The sequence below is a fragment of the Dendrobium catenatum genome, unplaced genomic scaffold (genome assembly GCF_001605985.2).
Source record: "Dendrobium catenatum unplaced genomic scaffold, ASM160598v2 fragScaff_scaffold_1497, whole genome shotgun sequence".
Classification (NCBI taxonomy): Eukaryota; Viridiplantae; Streptophyta; class Magnoliopsida; order Asparagales; family Orchidaceae; genus Dendrobium; species Dendrobium catenatum.
In genome coordinates, this window is record NW_021319959.1 from 1520162 (window position 1) to 1533352 (window position 13191).

A 13191-nucleotide genomic window follows, 5' to 3' on the forward strand; every position below is an offset into this window, starting at 1 on the left:
CCTCCTGAAGCAGGCAGAGAACCTCGATCGATTGCTGAAGCTTACCTCTCCCAACCCTTCTAAGGATAAGAGACTCTAGGGAAGAAAAAGTGGAACAATGCTTGGAGCAACCCTTGTGAACTCCCTCACAAGCTTCCCCTCACAAGATCCTCTCTCTCTCTCTCCCTCTATCCCTCTCTCCTTTAAGTTTTCTCAAGTCAAGACAACAGCCAAAGATCTTAAAAAATGTTGAACAAGAGCTCTTAAATAGAAGAGCTTCAAAGGAGCTCAATAATTGCAAGTTGTCGACTTTATCGTCCAGGACGATAATAATATTGTCATGTATAATTAGTTCAAAACACGGACGATCAGCCAGAACATCGCCCTGAAGATGATCAGGATGATTAAAAATTGGCTTGATCATCCTGGTCGATCTCACGATCATTCCGGATGATTAGTTCAAATCAGACGTAAATCATCTAGAGCATCGCTCTGAATTCAAGCTGGCTGATAGTTATCGTCCAGGAGTAACTAAGGGTTTTTGAATGTATCATCCTAGCCGATCCTGCGCTCGTACAGGACGATCTGATCGTATCAATCATCCTTAATTACTTCCTTAATTGCCAGATCAATTTAGGCATAATTGTGTCATATCTCCAGGCCAATCTCACGATCATCCTGGCCGATTTCCAAAAATACAGAATACCTAAATTGATTATGGCAGCTATTTCTTTTTGTTTTGAGCATATCTTCCTGGCCGATACAAGTATCGTCCTGGCCGATCAAATTATTATGGCTTCCTTAACTTAGAAATTATGATTAGAACTTTTGTTTTGGACTTAATCATTCAGGACGATGTAAATATAGTCCGGGATGATGTGAGTAAAAACACAAATTTTAAATCTCTCTAGTGTGTGTGTAGGGTTACTTAACATCAGTCACTTCAAATATTTACAATTGACTCAAGAAAGGGAAAAAGAAAATTACAGACTGACTCAACCCTAATCTATCCAGTCTTGAGCTGATTCCGATTTCCTTCCGATCTCTGAGTCCTGAAAAGTCAGTAGAGAAAAGGCAGTAGTATAGTTTGCTATCTTCAAAATCATAATTCATGAAACCAAATCTGCAACAATCCTCCAGGAATATCTTTGATAGTTTATTAGGAATCCACCTACCCAAGAGGAAGTTCATCCCGTTGAGGGACAAAATCAACAATAGAGATAACCGGTGAATAACTGGATAATGGTTGTTGAAATTGAAATAATCGTTGGAGGCCCCTTATTATCTGATCAAGCCTTTTTGGCTGTAGATGAAAACCCAACTCCAAAGAAGGCTCATATCAATCATTCCATCACATTTGATGACTCTAATCTAGAGGGAGTAAAAACCCCTCATCAAGTACCACTTGTAATAAATGCGGGGATAGGTGACTCGTGTTACAACATTAAAAGAATTCTTGTAGACAATGGAAGCTCCGTAGATGTCCTGTTCTACTCTACTTTTTTCAATATGGGTCTCTAAAGAGAAAAAGCTTCAGCCTGCTACAGGTCCTTTGTATGGAATTTATAATCGACCTGTACGAGAAGAAGAGATAATCAGTCTACCAATTATACTTGGAGAATTTTCTCGACAAACTATACACTCAATTCAGTTCATTGTTGTAAAGTCAGAATCGTCTTACAACGCTATCTTTGGGATGTCACTCCAATAAAATTTTTGGGTTCATCACTTATATCCCTCAACTCAAGCTGAAGTTCCTTACCCCGGCAGGAGTCAGTGTAGTATGTGAAGATCAATAAACAGCACAAACCTGTTAGCTTAGGTAGGTTAAACCACATCCAATGGTTATCCTGAGCATCGAGGACTTTGATCTTCAGAGCGAGGATATCCCTAAGAAAGCTTCCCCTGTATAAGACCTTACTATAGTATCTATATCTGAAGAACTTCTTTCAAAAACTATGAGGATTGGATCACTTCTCTCAAACAACGAGAAGAAAAAAATTTATAGATTTTTTACAAGAAAATCAGGATGTTTTTGCATGGAGTCCAACAAATATGTCTGAAATCACCCCTGAAGTAATCGTTCACTCCCTCAAAATAAATATGATGTGAAAATCGATCATCCAAAAGAAATAAAAGTTTGCACCAGATCATCAGCAAGCAATCGAGCAAGAAGTGGATAAGCTTTTGGAAGTCAGATTTATACGATAGGTGAACTATCCTACTTGGTTGGCAAATGTTGTCATGATTTGGAAGGTGAGTGGAGCTTGGAGAAAGTGTATAGATTATAGAGATCTCAACAAAGCCTGCCCAAAAGACAGCTTCTCGCTTCCTCGTATTGACCAGTTAATCGATACCACCACTGTACATCATATGTTGAGCTTTATGGATGCCTACTCTTGCTATAATTAAATAAAGATGAATCCTGTTGATGAAGAAGCAACAGCTTTTCAAACAGGCAAAGGGTTATACTGTTATAAGGTGATACCCTTCGGGCTCAAAAATGCTGGAGCAACATATCTGCGCCTCATAAATAAGGTTTTCAAAAACCTTATTAGGCATACTATGGAGGTGTACGTGGATGATATGTTGGTGAAAAGTCTTAAAAAATCTCAACATATATCTGACTTGGAACAGTGCTTCCACTTATCGATATGTTATGTTATGCGACTCAACCCTGTTAAATAGGCTTTTGGAAAGTTTTTGGGGTTTATGGTAACCCATAGAGGAATTGATGCAAATCCCTAGAAGATCAAGGCACTAAGGGATATGGTGCCACCGAAGAATATCAAGGAGGACTAAAGGCTAAATGAGATAATTACAACACTATCTCATTTTCTGGCACATTTAGGAGACAAATATCTGCCCTTCTTCAAGGTACCTAGAGGCACTCGTAGCTCTGGATTCCAATGGACCGATGAATGCCATGAAGCCTTTGAATAATTTTGAAAGTATCTGGCATCCCCGCCACTACTTTCTAAACCAATACCAGGAGAGAAATTATATTTGTATATGGCTATTTCTGTCCAAGCCATTAGTTTGTAATTGGCTCGAGAATAAAATATTGTACAACTTCCTATCTACTATATCAACAAAATTTTATCTGAAACATAGGGACGTTATCCTCTAGTAGATAAGACAATATTGGCGTTAGTTTATTCTACCAAAAAATTACGCCCTTACTTTCAATCCCATACAATCGAGGTTTACATAAATCTGTCGCTGAAAAATATTTTGCAAAAGCCAGAAGCATCGGGTAGGCTTGTTAAGTGGTTCGTACAGCTGGGAGAGTTTGATATCCACTACCTGCCTAGGCTCAATATTAAATCTCAAGCACTTAAAGATTTTGATGTTAAATGTACCTTCCCAGTATCGGATGTTCAACCAAGTGCTTTGCCTTCTCCTCCATGTTGGACGTTATATGTCGATGGAGCTTCTGGAAGTTCTGGTGCTGGGGTTGGAATTTTTTTGATCCCACCACAGAAAGTTACCTTTGAGTATGGACTCCGACTCAAGTTCCCAGCAAACAACACAGCAGAATACGAGGCCCTTATTACTGGATTGAGATTAGCAATTGACTATGAGGTATAGAATTTATTACTCCACACTTATTCACAATTAGTTTCCTCTTAGGTGGATAGGGAGTTTGCTATTCATAATCCTCAACTGGCCCAGTATTACAGCTTCATGAAGTTACTCTTAACTCATATAAAGAAGCATCAGATCATTCAGATTCTCCAAAAGCAAAATGAGAGAGTAGATGTACTTTCCAAACTTTCTACATCAACAACGGGAGATGTTTATAAAAGAAAGTGTATAGAGGAGATTCACTTTCTAAGTATTTAAGGCCCGTGGATCATATAATCAATCGATAAACTAAGAGAGGCGTCTTGGATCGATCCCATCTTTTCTTTTTTATAGGATGGGGTACTACCTGAAGAACCCATGGCTGCAACATGATTTCGGAGAAAAGAAACAAATTTCACCATTATTGGTGACAAGTTGTATAAACGTGCCTTCACTGGACTGTATTTCAAGTGTCTCCCACCTTCAAAAGTTGATTACGCACTCCAAGAAGTTCATTCAGGAGTGTGTGGAGAACATCTAGGAGGAAGAGAATTGGCTTATAAGATCAAGAGATAGGGATTCTATTAGCCTACAATGAAATAGGATGTACTTGAGTTTACTCAAAAGTGTAAAAACTATCAATTGCAATCCAATCTCACCCATACACCCGTTCTGGAGCTTGCATCACTGCAGAGTCCCTTACCTTTCACCCAAATGGGAATTCATATAATGGACCCTTCCCTATAGCCACTACATAATGGAAATTCATTATCCTGGCTGTAGATTACTTCACCAAATGGGTGGATGAAGAACCTTTGGCGAAGATTACTGAAGGAAATGCCAAGTAGTTCTTATGGAAGAATATAGTCTATCGCTTTGGAATTCCTGCAAGAGTCATCACTGATAACGAGACATATTTCACTGGGAAGATCTTTATATCTTTTTGTAAGAATTTTCATATTCAGCTCATTCACACATTTATCGCCCATCCTTAAGTAAATGGAAAAATAAAGGTTACAAATCGAACAATTCTGAAAGGTCTGGAAACAAGCCTAGGGAATGCTGGGGGAAATGGGCTGAAGTACTCCTAAATGTCCTCTGAGCTTATCGGACTACTGTAAGAACTCCTACAGGAGAAACCTCATATAACCTTCGTTTTGGTACAAAAGAATTCATACCGGTTGATATTGGAGTCCCCAGTAATAGGGTTCAGACTTTTGACTTCAGTAATAACAAGGAGAGGCTCATAATAAATTTGGATCTCCTCCCATAAGTAAGATATGAAGCCTCACTCAGGACCGCTGCATACCACCAAAGGATTGCTTGTCACTACAATCGAAGGGTGATACCTCAAAATATCTCTATTGGGGACTTTATTCTATGAAGCATCGCAGCTGCTAGAAAAGGCCTTCAACGTAATAAGCTCTCCCCCCCTCTTAGAGGGTCCTTATTTGGTGGAAGATATGATCAAGCCTGGGACCTTTAAAATTAAGAATGATAGTGGAAAAATGCTCCCCCGAACTTGGAATATTGGCAACCTAGCAAGTACTATCAGTAGGAGTGGATAATACTATTTATCTGGTGTTATGTTGTTGATAGTATTTGTCTTATGTTATATCCCCCAAAGTGGTTATGCTTTGTATCTTTCAAGTTTTATGCAGAGTTTTCGTACACCCCTTTGTGTTTTTATTGTGGGAGAACTCTTTCTCTGTATCCTTAAGTTATACTAGGGAATTATTGTACTGTATTATATAATATAGTATTGTGATGTTCACTTTATCATGATACTATCTCTTTTGCTCAAACCCTTTTTCCAAGATTCGAGGAATAGACAATCTACATTGTATCTTAATCATTGGATGATTAATCCCAGGGGATTTGATCCGACCTCTTCCTTACATGTTAAAATCATCAAGCAAATGCTTTGATTAACAACCTCGGATAAGTCAGGATATCCAAGGAGGATATCTCTCGCATTCACTTAAGCAAAAAAAGGGCCACTAAAATATTTCCATTTGAAATAAAATTGAGTCAATTCCATAAGCATGTGAAAAAAGAAAAATAGCAATAATTTCTTTAAATATCACTGAACATTGAGTACATCATATGGAAGCATTAACATTAGACACACTTATAATTACTATAAAGAAAATAAAGTGGTACAAAACAACATCAAAGCCATCATATAGGATCTCAATCTCATCCTCGTCCTCCTCCAGGGAAAAAGCCTTTTACAACTCTCTCTCAAATTCTTCACCACCAAAGTCTGAAGAAGGATCACCAGAAGCCTGGCTAGGAGTCAACCCCTCAATCTCCGCTCTAGTCTTACGCTGCACTGCACATACACCCTTCATAAAACCTTTGATAAAGCCATCCTCTATACACTCTGTCTCTAAAGCCTTCACCTCCACATCATAAATTTGATTCTGAGCTTCCTAAATGTGACCCTCAATAATTATCTTGAAGGCATAAGATTTCTTGAACTCTTATATGATTGCAGAAGGCAACTACTAAGCTTCCTTCTCTAACAGCAGACTCTGGAGTCTCTTATTCTCAACTTCAAGAATTTGTTGATCTCTCATATGTTGGTTGATCATCGCTTGTACATCCACCAACTCTATATGTATACGATCCATCTATTCGTATTGGGAGGAGGCTGAAGTTATCCTATTTGTCAACTCTTCTCTAAACTCTGCTAGCTGCTCCTCCACCGCCTTCATCTCCTTTCCTTTGCCATCATATTTCTTCTTGTATTCTCTCTGAAGGTATTTGACCTACACAAATTTTTTGTTCCAATCATTCAAGATATTAATCATCTCAAGATGGAAATCAGTATGCTGCTCTAAATGAAACAAGAAAAATAAAAATGTATAAAAGATATATCCTTTGAAAAAATATAAAATGAAAGAAGAAAAGATGAACTCACCAACTCCTCAGCCCGTCGATGACCAATGCACTGATGTTTCAAAATATCTTTTGGAATATATAACTTAGAGGGAGAGATACGAGGACCTTTGGTAGCGACTACCAAAATTTCATCCGCCTTCTTCTTCTTTGATGCCTATAAATCTCCCTCACTCCTTTGTCATTTAGAATGAATTTTTGGAGGTTGGGGAACTACCTCTAGAACTTTCATAGACCTCTTGAACATTTGTGCATGTGATCTTTCTTCTTGAGTAGATAATCCCACCTTGAACAAGTATTATTCATCTATATATCTTCTTAAATAATGCACCTCATAATGTAGGGCATCGATATCAGGAAGCTTGAGTATCTTAAATAAATCTTCTGCTCCAATATGAAGGGGGACGGGTAACTCCTTCAGCTTTCCCCATTTTTCTTGAAGGTTCCAATCATTTTACACATAAAAGAAGTCGCTAATCCAACCTTTCGATGGGTCTCTAATACAAATATCCAACCACTTGGATCTGAAAGTGATACTACCCTGTGTATAACTAATGAGACGCCCCATCCGAGAAAGGCATTCTGAAGATAGCACCACTCCATGGTCTCTAAAAAGTACGATCATACCCATTACGATTGACATGGCCCTATAGGAAAATTGAGATAAACTCACTCCACATATCATCAAAATATCAATCAATTCAGGAGATCGTGGAAACTGTAGCCCCGCTCACAAACTGAATTCATACCTAGTCACATATCTCAGGGGAGGAAAATGGGCACAATCAGATCTCGTCGGCACCTTCATCACCAGATCATTTGGAAAATGAATTTTTTTCCTACAGGAGATGAAAGAATCATCAGTGTTGGTGGAAATAACATCATTAGTATTCGGTGCCTTGTGAGTCTTCTTTGAACCCTCAGATCGGGCAATAGGCGATCTTCTTTGGCGGGGGAATTTCTTGTGGATATATGATCATCCATTTAAACTCCTATACTGAAGAGGGGTGCCAAATTTGAGTAGGTAAATTCACCTACAAAAGATAACAGAAAGCCTCTAGAGAAGGAAGAAAAATGGGAGAAAAATAAGGAAAAGGAGGGGAAGTCTGTAACTTCTGTACAAGAGGAGGGGTGCTGAGTCAAGTAGAGAAAGTCACCTACTGTAAAATAGCAGAGAGCCAGAAGGAGAATAGAAGAAGGTGCAGGTTTTTCCTTGGCCTTAGGGGTCTATTTATATTTTTTTTGGAGACGGTGGAAGATTCCAGAATTTTTTGGATTTTTTCAATTTTTTTTAAATTTTTCAAAATTTTTGGGATTTTTTGCAATTGTTTTGGATTTTTAATGAATTAAAATAAACATCTGGTGGTTTCACAAACCGCCAGCCCGAAATGGTGTCTGGCTGCCAGCGATCACGCGGGGACCACGTAGGCCCGGCTTGGGCCGGCCAGGCAAAGCGCGAAGCAGGCGGGCGCAGAGCAGGCCCAATTGGGTGGGCCAGGTGAGCCCTAGGAAGCTGCAAAGAGGTTCCAGTCGGGCAGTCCTGGCGTGCCCCATGCAGGCTGTGTGTAGGCTGTGGCGCGGGCCCGCGGACTGGGGGTACGATTCCGCACTAACGGTGGCGGAGGCGGCGGCCGGCCAGCCGGTTCGGCTGCCCACTCAATTTTACGTCCAATGTTTGCCCTGAAAAGGCCAAATCAAATGTTTTTGGGGTCTCCGGGATCATTTTTCGATGTTCCGGACTCAATTTCAAAACTTTTAAAGACATTTAAGGCTCATACATGCAAGACTGCATTTCGAAACACATGGAAAATTCTTCAAAGTCTGTGGCACATATTTTCGGACTCTTGGAACTTCGACGTCTGAAAATAAGGGGGAAACTATTATATCCTAAAAAAATCCTTTTGATCGGGCACAAAATCTCGAGGCAAAATCAACCCAGAAACTTTAAAAATTAAATCTGGGATCACCTGAACTCTGATTTCAGCAAACTTATAGTTAAACTGAGCGTCTAAAAATATGAACTAACAACACCAAATTCGACTCAATCCAAGTCCAAATGAGTCCAAATCAAGCACCCGAAGCGCAGTTAGAAAGTTCAAACCATAATTTGGGTTACAAAACTATTTTCAAATATGACGTTCTTATAGTCGAATCGAGTGGCTTAATGAGAAAAATCCAGCGAACCCAATATCACCGAATTCTGACATTATTAAGAGCTTCAAATATCTGATGAATGATGCATAAACAAGGGATTCAATATCAGCCATCCATCCGACCACTCTTTATTTACCCCTGATCTCTCACCTATTTACAAGCCATGCCACCCCAGAATATCTATAAATAGACCACTCATTTCTCATGAGAGGGGACCAAAGAAAGAAGAAGAAGAGAAGAGGGAGAAGAGAAGAGAAGGAAGATAGGAGGGAAGAAACTCCTCGACCACCGCCGCCGGAATTATGCCCAAGTGATGCCAGAATTCCGCCCGACCTCCAAGTGATGCTGGGGTTTCACCCGAACTCCAAGTGACGCTGAAGTTCTTGCTTAATACCATCTAATGTCAAAGTTCTCCTCGGCCGCCAACTAACTCGGACTTCTATCCGACGTCGGACCTCCACTCATCGCCAAGTTTCTACTCGACGTTGGACTTCAACCTATTTTTATATTTTTACCGGACATCAATCTGATGATGGATTTCTGCTCATTGCTGGACTTCAACCTGACACAGTCCTTTCGACATCTTTTGCCCGCCGACTACGATCCTTCTAACTTACATCACCCACCAACTACAGTCCCTCCGACCTTAGTCATTCACCTATTATGATCCTCCTAACTTACGTCACCTACTGACTACAGTCCATCCAACCTCCGTCGCCAGACAACGGTCTTTATGACCCTGTTGCCTGCTGACTACAATTCATCTAACCTCCGTCATAGACTAAGTCCTTCGGACCAAACTTACATGTCAATAGTGATTCTTTGTATTCATCTCATATAATGTACTCTGTAAGATGTACCTCAAGCTAAGGCCTTCCCCAAGGAAGGGCCCCATTTGTATCAATGTGGCTAGGCCTCGTGGAATAATTCAAATTGGGCTAGGCCCCGTTGTTTTTCCCCCTTTTAAAGGGTTTTCCACGTAAAAATCTTGGTGTCTCCTATAAATGCAACACACACACTCTCTCTCTTATCTGATTGCATGCGGGATTTCGTAAAATGCTAAGATTCTAAACTTCATTTTTCTCTACCGCCGTGAATCCTCCAGGACGCAACAATTTCAATTTTTTATTGTCAATATAAATATACAAATAGCATTAAAAATTAAATTACATTAATAAAAGAATAATAAGTGTAATTTAAACATTTTATAATAAAAGTAAATGCATAAATAGTATTACTACTACTTACTTAAAAAAAAATAATTTTAAGCTAATATAATTTATCTATAATATACCAATTTAATCGACTATTTTTCTACGGCTAATGATTTCGTCAAATAATAGTTTATTAAAATCCTAAAAAATCATAATACCATTAAAAAAAGTTTTATAAAAAAATGGAGGGAAAAAAGTTTGAATGTAAAATGCGAAAAAACGTTTTCCTCATTTTATTGAATGCGGAATTCCATTTTTTGTATTTCACATGCTCACTAATGCGTAATTTATTTCTTTGTATTTATTCCTTTTTAATTATTTTTCATATGTGCTTTTTACACTTAATTTGTTTAAAATATGATCCTTTTTATAATTTGACCTAATCATATTAAAAAAAATTGGAATAATTAATTTCGTAATCAACAATTTAGAAAAAAAAACTCTTTATCATAATCATTAGTGTACCAAGGTAGCACTTCATAAGAATCATCATTCGATTTCACAACCATGAACATTAGTGAACAAAAAATGTTTTTGTTATTTCTTCTACGAGCTAGTGGATATGAAATTAAGAAGGTAAACCTTGAAACAATAATAATAATAATGACAAAAACAACAAAAATATATTAAAAATATCTGCCAAGGAATCAGAAAAACAAATTTAGTACACAAAAAATTGAAATTGGAAGAGATAAGTTTACGACCAAATTAAAATTAGCTCAAAGTTCAAAAATATATAATAAGTTGGTAGTTTTTAAATAGAGTAAATGTCTTAATTAGTAGAGCAATAAAACAGTTCTAATAGCTAAATAAAAAAAAAAGATACTTGTTCCTTTTGGACTATAGACATTTTAATGGGTAACGTTCACTTTAGAGAGTGCCAATTTGCTCTGCCCTTCATTCGAGTGTCACTTTTTTGATTTATTACAAATTGCATGCAGCACCAATTGAGCTATAGCAAACAACAAACCAATTTTATTTGAAATCTGAAATATAAATTTAAGAATCTGGGGAGATAGTTAATTACTTTCCAATTATCTAAGATCTTACAGCATGATTAGTACAAAATAGCCTTCATCCTGGTACGAAGGTTTACGAACAGGCAAAAATTCTGATGACTATCGTATAGTACGATAGGTGAAATCCTTCTGTTCGTACAGAACGATTGTTGGGACGACAAAAAACTTGTCTCTGTACATCGTATGGTACAAACCACTTTGTACAATACGATTTGTATGAAATCGAGGGATCATCTGGTACGATGTCTGGGACAATAAAAAATAGCCTCAGTTGATCATACAGTACGAACAGTGTTGAATAGTGCGAAAACCAATCAGAAATTAATCCATGATTTACGCGCTAATCTCGGGGTTAATTTAAGTAAGTATTCAAAAAAGATTGTACAGTACGATTAGCTCAAAATTTTTTTATTAAAATTACTTAAATTAATCTGGCGGCTAGGAATTTTCATTAAAAGCACTTCGTGTAGTGCGATATACATCGTACAGTATGACTTGTTTACAAATAGCCGTTTCAACAAGATAATATCATACAGTACAAAATAAATTCATATAGTACGATCAACAGAGGAAAATTTTCTACATTTTTAAAATCTTCTCCCCTGTGTGTGTGCATGGTTACTTAGTCTTACATATAATTTGTGGCCAGACTCAAGAAAAGAAAAAATAATAATAAATGGAAAATTATAATGTTAAGAACTCCAACTCCTACTCTACTCAATCTTGAGTCTTCTTGTTGTCCTGAGTAATTTGTGATCTCCCTGAAATGTTAGTACTCAAAGACAATAAAAGAAATCAAAAGTATTCAATCAATAATACTCTCATCGACATTATTTGTCATCATCAAAATCTAAGACTAGGGGTCATAGACTGCAATAATCTCCATCTTTTTGATGATGTCAAATAATGTTGTTGTTAAAGAAATAAGCAAAGAATTTTGTTATTTTTATGCTTTTTTTAATTAAATAAAAGAAAGGATTGGCAACAGAAACAAAAAATGTAATTAATTTTAATTAAAGATAACAAGATAAACATACTAACTAAAAGCACAACAGACTTCTCCCCCTTTTGACATCACCAAAAAGAGGAGAAATAAACAACACTAAGAAAAGACAGCACAAAATAAATGCTCGTCAGAAAAGAGGATCCTGATCACTTGGAGGTGGAGGTGGTGGTGGTTAGAAGTAGTGGTGGATGGATGCGAATTATTGATCAATTGAAGTAAAGTGTTCCCCAAACCACCGCATGTCTTCCACATGTTCATGGTGTTGTTCTTGGATGTGAGTATCAAGGTGCCTTTGTAGTTGGTTAAATCGATCGACCAAGTCATCGTGAGGATAGGCCGGTGTAGGTGCACAGGGTGGTGCATGCCATCTTGGTCGAACAGGAGCTTCTGCTATAGCAGCTTCCTTCTTCTTCATCAAAATCAGGTTCATCCAGCTATGGCCCCCTATGAAACAAAATACAGAAGGATGCATTCCTATAGAAAATGGGTAGGTTGTTAGGTTCATCGAGATAGGTTAACTAATATTTATTTTGAAAAATGTAACATATAAGGTGGCCAAGGGATAGGTTTTGTTTTCTACGGGTGGTAGGGAGGCGAGTTAAGGTCATATTTAAGCTGTAATCGATAATTAAATCTTCCTCATCAAATTTTGTCTTGGACATAATAAGATAGGTAACGACAAATAAACTAGGGGACTTGTGGATTCGATCGTCAGTTTGGGTACGATTAAGGTTCTAAGAACGTGTTGAATAATTCATGCATTTTGAGTGAGGGATTGAACAAGTTGTTGGTTTTGGTAAAAGGAGACATTTCTAAGAACTAAATTTGCGGCACTCCAGTTGAATTCAATAGTAAGAAAGGAATTAACTCTAGGACCGTCACTGGATAGCCCAATGAATTGGGCGAGGTCTGCCTTAGTGATCTCGACATTTTGTCGGCAGATGAAAGCGGTGAGGGTAGGCTTTCGATATTTATAGTGATGTTGGCTAGGAATTCAAACAGGAGTTCTGAATTACCTGAGAAGGCTATAGTAAGGAGGAATTACAGAGTGGTGGATGCGAATAGGCTCATTACCTCAAAATTCAGGGCAGATTGATTTAGCATCTAAGACGGTGTAATTTTGCATGCCTTTTATTTATGATTTCCTTCTTCATTTTGGTGAGTCATGAAATGGTCATTGGGACGGCGAGAGGAAGACGAGCTTCCAATGATGATACGACCGCGCTTGCTAGAGCTTGACATTTCTTGAAGATAAGTGATACAAATTAACGTGAAGGAAGAGTGAATTAAATGAGCTTCAAATTCAGCCAATTTATAGAGTTTTGAAATTATCGTACAGTACAATCAA